Here is a 6,806-nt window from a genome sequence, read left to right as displayed (position 1 = left end):
TATCCTGCCACAATTGATAAAGTCTTCAAAATCCTAAGTTTTATTCACTTGCACATGCCAATATAAATAAAAGCACAAAGCAAGAAGAGGTGTTTAGGAACAGGAGAGTGTGAAATTTTTTTTTATTTTGTTTTAGATTATAGGCTCAAGGCACATTATCCTTGAGCTTAAAAAATGCCTCTGAGCAGCGTGAAGAAGAGGTGAAAATGGCATCTGGATTGATCAAAGCCCACACGCCACTGCATCCATGCATCCAGCTCTTGAACCCCACCTCTGCCACCACCATGCTCAAGAGAAAGGCTAAAGGAGGTAAAGCCAAGGTGAAGGATGAACCACAGAGAAGATGCACAAGGTTAACTGCTAAACCAGGTCCTCCTAAGCCAGAACCCAAGCCTACAAAGGTCCCTGCATAAAAGGGACAAAAGGCACCCAAAGGAGAAAGGGGAAAAGCTGACGCTGGCAAGGGTAGGAATAACCCTGCAGAAAATGGAGACACCAAAACAGGCCAGTACAGAAACCTGAAGAAGCTGGAGATGCTAAGTAAAGTGTCTGCATTCCTGGTAACTGTATACTTCAGGTGACTACAGTTTTTATCAAGTTTTACAGAAAATGCAGAATTTTTGTTTTTTTAAAGGTATGTTAGCACAGGAATACTTCATTGTTGTTTTGGGGAAGGGGCATAGGTCATTATCAAAGTGTATCTGAAGCTGAACTGATGTGTGTGTGTTGGGAGGGGGTGATTTACACCTCTCCCTTCTAGTTTTTATGGACGTCCTTTTGACTCCCTGGAGGAGGGATTCCCTACGGTTGAGGCACTCAGCCACTATGGCACAAACACCATATGGCACAGAAAAATTAAATTAGATTTTATTCCCTCTTCTTCCTCTCCACTTTCAGCTTAGACTTAACTCCCTTAATCTCAGAGATCTGTTGGGACCTGACACCCCAAAATTTGTAACCAGCACAACAGGCAGAATCTAGAAAATCTAGAAAACAACTTTAACGTCTGTAATCTTAAATTTGAAACCACAAGTGCATCTTATGTGCACATCTTACTAGAATATTAATCTTAAATTTGAATTAGAAAGAAATAAAACAAATTTTCCTTCTTAAATTAGACATGAAAACATAAAATTGACTTATGAAAACAATTAATGCAGAATGTAATGGAAGGCTTTTGGTTCTATCATAAGACAAGATGCAAAGACTTTCTGGATAATAGTCTTAAATCACTTAAAAATGTAAAAAAATACTTTGAATGTCATAGCAAGTAATACACACACACATATTTATTTATATACATATATTTTTTCTAACACCAAAACATTGCTGCCTTTTTTAAATTCATTGTATTACAGCAGGGAAATCTATCTTATCAAATCTTAGAAATCAAAAGTAGAGAAGAAATGTAGATTACAAAGTGACTACTTTAATATGATTATTTGGTTGAGAGAGAAAGAAAGATATTATTCAATATCAAATTCAAAACACAGAAATGGGTTTAGAAATATTCAAGTGTCATAAATTGTTTAAATTTCCATCAATACAGTAAAAAGCTATTCCTCAGAAACTCAGACTCATTTACCAAGTGACCTGGACAATGCGTACAAGAAGACCTCATATCCTGATGTGAAACTTAGCATTTAAGTATTAAAAGGCAATGAAGTTTATGCAACCAAAAGGTCAGAGAAATTAAAATATATTTTGTAACATTTTATAATTCCCAAATAAAAATGTTAAATATCTTTATATTTCTTAAGTAATCATCAGATTAGCTGAAAGTAAGAGAGATACTCTGTTAATTTATATTTTTCAAGTATTTTTGAAATTCTAAAAGCTCTTGTCTTTAATGGGAAGTCTTGAAGAGACCATGTGCCAAAAGTTTGTACAAAGTTATTGCCCAGTAAATGGTGTCACAACCACCATATTGAAGAACAAAGGCCAAGAATGTCACCTGGTGTGCGAAGAATGTTTTTGTTAGATTGTGCTAGGGTGGCTGAGTTGTCAGAGTAAGATAAATGGAGCTGAGCTTTACCATTAACCTGTGACATTTTTGACAGTGCAAGGCTGTGTGCTGTGAGAAGACTATTTTTTAAAAATTTTTCTATCCTTCAATTTATAATAGCAGTAAGAAAAGATAGGAGAAATGTTTACATGAAAGATAGAAACAGATCAGAAGAAGTCTACCTTGAATAACAAATGCCTTCCAATTCTATGCAAAAACATGTACCCAAATCAGACTACATTAACAAAGTATATAATATTAATTCAATCTATCCTTAAAAGATATAAATATCAAATATTTCTTACTTTAACCTAAAGCATTTCAGAAGAAAAAAAATCACCTTTCCCTAATAACACATTGATTTGTACTTCCATGAGAAATGATAAACGAATATTAAAAATAAGCTGTCCTTTTATGGCAAGAAATCAATTCCATTCTTAAAATCTCTATTAAACTGAAAATACATAAGCAATTATGGCATTTTGGTTTTAAGTTTACTAAACTTTCACATAAATTTGCATGCTTATTTTTTTTTTTAATTTCTCACTGTCAAGGGAAAGTAAAATAGCTAGATGAAGGATGTATTTTAGAAAGATCAAATAACAAGATATAATAAAGACTAAATACTAGTTAATCTTCATAATAGCAGCAAAAAAATCTAATATAGCCATGAATTAGTGCCAATATTTACTCATTATTTGGGAGAGAAATCTAATTACTCTATACCTTATATGTGTCAATAAAATGACTTTTTTATGATCATAGTCTTTGCTCTGAAATGCAATGTACACACAAAAATATTTTCTCAAGGTCAAGAATGTAATACATCTATTGACTCAAAGGAACCAATATATTTAATAAAGTCATAACTAATATGAGCTATGGAAAATGTTATATCAGTCCACATGCTGAAGAATGATGACATCAGGACACAGTGAGATACAGATATTGTAGTCAGTGTGTACAAGTCTAGGAAAAAAATATGAAAATATGATGAATTCCTGATTCAATAAAACAGTGCTAAAATGCTAAAATGATCAGATTAAGGTAAAAAGAAGTTTAAACCACCTGTAACTGGATGTATTAATGGACATGACCTCAGTAATTATCAATGATTCACCACAATTAATGAGAAGTTTACTTTATGCCAAGAGCTGTTCCTCTAATATTAAAAAGATATGGATAATGATAGATCAATCTATAGACAGACTGCTAAAAAGTAAATAAGTAGATAAAAACATTTAGTTCTCTCCAATATTTAGAAAATACTATATACATGTTTATTCACATGTATATGTATATAGATAGATAGATACATACATACATACATATTAATTTCTTTTGGTATCTCTATGGTTTGTACATTCTCAGAACAGACTAAAATAATGATTAATACAAAAACGTATAGAAAGACATACATACTATCGGATGATTAAGGCTATGATACTTCTGGGCAGGAAATCTAAACATAAGCTTTCAACTGATCTGTGACAGAGTATGAACAGAAAGTCAAGCTCATACTCTGTGTGTCCAGAATGTATACTTGGTAAATATCTTTCCTGATAAAATGAGCACTCTTCCCAAAAAAGAACTAGAGTTGAAATGGTGGTACCAGAGGAACTAGGATGAGCACTGATATTAAATCTAAATCACAAATATGTCTGTAATTGCAAAATTCAAAATTAATGTCCAAAGAGGTGATACACACTATTTTTTGAAGAAGGCTAAAGAGCAAACTGGCTTTAAGGTTACAATTAATTTAAAGGTCAAAAAGTTAGACAACATTGTTGCCTCACAGGTAAAGCTGCTGCCTAAAATGCCAGCATCCCAGATGGTTCTTGTCTCAGCTGATCCACTTCCAATCCAGCTGCCTGCTAATGGCCTGTGAATAGTAGTGGAAGATGGCTGAAGTGCTCGGGTCCCTGCCACGTACAGGGAAAACCCAGAGGAGGTTACCGGCTCCAGGCTTTGTCCTGGCTCTGCCCTAGCCATTGAAGCTACGTGGGTGGAGTCTCTCTCTCTCTCTCTCTCTCTTCCTTTCTCTGTAACTCTTTCAAATACATAAGTAAATATTAAAAAGCCAAAAAATGTTCAAGGGTTGAGTCTCTAAAAAATGGAATGAGCCAATAACTTTTTTAACTTTGAGATACATTATTTTATTCTTGCTTTTGACAATTTGGCAAATACAGGATAAATGCTTTCTGTTATAAATATTTAAAGTTAAAATTAGGTCATTGTGGAAGTAGAAGATTCTAAAATGGCAGAACAGGGAGGGAGCTTACTACTCTAGGGTAGGGGAAGATAGCTTAAAAAAATAATAATGGTGAGAGTGAATTCTCAAGGGAGAGCTAAGGAGAAAACTGCAGCGGAAATTATACAGAAGAAAGAGGGACTCCATATATATATACATGGAGGATGAGGATGTGCAGCATGAGCATGGACACAACACAGGACCCCAGCAGCAAAGAGTCTGAGAGAAAACTAGCTTTGGAGAGTGAGGAAATATTAGACTGTAGCAGCCAGTGCCACTGCAGATAGAGCTGGGGGAGAGCCTGGGGTGAGTCCAGCCCACAGCCCTGTGGGTGAAAGGGTACATACTAATGTAGCAGAAAAAAATGGGGCACATTTCCCTCTCCGCAATCACCAAAAACGGTACCTGGAAACCAGCTAAGAGACGGCAGGTACCATTTTGGACATAGGTAACAGCTGGACCAGCTCTTTTGCCTGCACACAGCAATAAGACTAGAAAAGACACCATTTTATCAGCAGCTGTGGCAGCTGCTCGTCTCCATGGACCTGGCAGCCAGCACTGAGAAAGAACCACTGTGAAACAAGAAGGGGCTGCCGTTGGCTCTTGTGTATCCATCTGATCCAGAGGTTTTACCAGAGGGAAAAATCCACATTCCCCATGGACGTCAAATCTGGCTAGGAGGATTGACAGGGGCCTGGGAATCCACATAGGACTACGAGGTGCACCCAGCCTCTCAACATATCATAAGCTCTGGGGCTCAAACCGTCTTGCTGAATCATTGACAAGCAGCTGGCATTGAGAACACCTTTGCCTCTCTATGGATGGGACAATCTAGGGGGCCAGAGCAGATCATCTGCACCCTGTGCCGGTTTGCCTTGTGTGCTGAGACTGTGGGAACTCTAACTGCACAAGAGGGTACAGGGTATTACTGGGTCTCTGGGAAATTACTGTAAGCAGCTCCACAAATTCAAGCTTCCCTGATTTCCTGGGGTGGGCTCTTGCAATGGGATCCATGCTCACACATTTCCTTTGTGCAGTACTTGCAAGGATGCGGATGAATATTGCACCCACTGTGGGCTAACGCCTGAGTACTTATCATTTTGGAAGAGAGGAAGTGAGCCTATGATTACACCAACAGAGGTGTTCAAATTCTCCCTGCTGATAAAAAAGGAGGAGCTCTATTACCCCCAACCTAGGTGTCACCAGGGATACTTGCCCTACTCTGGAGCACTGACCAGACCTCACTGGCCACAGCATACACCTCTGGCTATTCACTAAAAGAGCAAATATTTGACTAAGCCACAGAAGCATACATCAAAGATAAAATCATCAGGGGAAAAAAACAACAAATATCTCCACAAATGACTAAAAATAAACTCAGAGATTCAAGAAGCAAAATAAGGAAGATATCATGATATCCCTCAAAGGAATACAAAAACATTTCAATAGTAGAATGTGAAGATGATCACATTGATGAGATGACTGAAACCATTCAAAAGAGTAATCAAAGGATTACTCAGAAGCAATCAGTAGCAAATTCACAAATTAAAGAAATACATACATGACATGAATTAAAAATTCATGCATGAAATTGAGATTCTGAAGAGAAATCAAAATGAAATATTAGAGATGAAAGATTCAATATGTCCAATGTAAATATACTGGAAAGCCTTAAAAACAGACTTGGTGAGGCAGAAGAAAGAACCTACAGCTAGAAGACAAATCTTTGGTAATTTTTCAGTTAGACCACAAAAAAGAAGAAATTTAAAAAATTAAAAACAGTGTTAGAGATTTATGAGATACTATCAAAGGATCCAACATATTGGTCTTAGGAATTCCTGAATGTATGGTAAGAGAAAATGGATTATAAGGCTTATTCAATAAAATAATAAAAGAAAACTTCCCTGGGACATGGGACATTCAAATATAGGAGGCACATAGAACTCATAATAGACATGACCAGAAAAGATCTTCACCATGATGCATTGTAGTCAAACTTTTAATAGTAAAAGATAAAAGAAAACATTCTAACATTTGCAAAAGAGAGATGTGTGATTACTTTCAGAGGATTTCCATTCAGACTCACAGTTGAGTTGTCAGAAACTCTACACGCTAGAAGATGAAAGAGTGACATAGTCCAAGTCTTCAGAGAAAAAAAAAATATTGTCAACTTAGAATACTGTACCTTTCAAAGCTCTCATTTCTGAATGAAGGTGAAATAAAGATCTTCCATAACAAATAGAAATTGAACAAATCTGTTACCACTCATCCAGCCTTACAAAAAATGCTTAAGGCTGTGTTACACACAGAAATACAGAGATAGTCATTACTATCAAAGAATGTTAAGGCAGAAAATATTCCAGTAAAAGTACAAACTAAATCCACAGCAAACAATAGGAGTATTTATGGAAAAATGGCATGGCCAAGTACTCCTCAGTACTAATGTGGAATGTAAATGATATAAACTCTCCAATTAAAAGACTCAGGCTGGTTGAATGGATTAAAAAAACAGGAGCCATCTATTTTCTGCCTACAATAAATATAACTCAC

At 36.1% G+C, this 6,806-nt stretch overlaps 1 pseudogene; it reads left to right on the top strand.

The window, feature by feature from the left end:
- Window positions 1–284: 284 nt before the first annotated feature.
- Window positions 285–544, top strand: LOC108178105 (non-histone chromosomal protein HMG-17 pseudogene; annotated as a pseudogene).
- The last annotated feature ends 6,262 nt before the right edge of the window (window positions 545–6,806 follow it).

This window comes from Oryctolagus cuniculus, chromosome 8 (genome assembly GCF_051225735.1).
Source record: "Oryctolagus cuniculus isolate XC-2025 breed Fujian yellow rabbit chromosome 8, ASM5122573v1, whole genome shotgun sequence".
In the NCBI taxonomy this organism is placed as follows: Eukaryota; Metazoa; Chordata; class Mammalia; order Lagomorpha; family Leporidae; genus Oryctolagus; species Oryctolagus cuniculus.
This window is presented reverse-complemented; position numbering and strand designations above follow the sequence as displayed.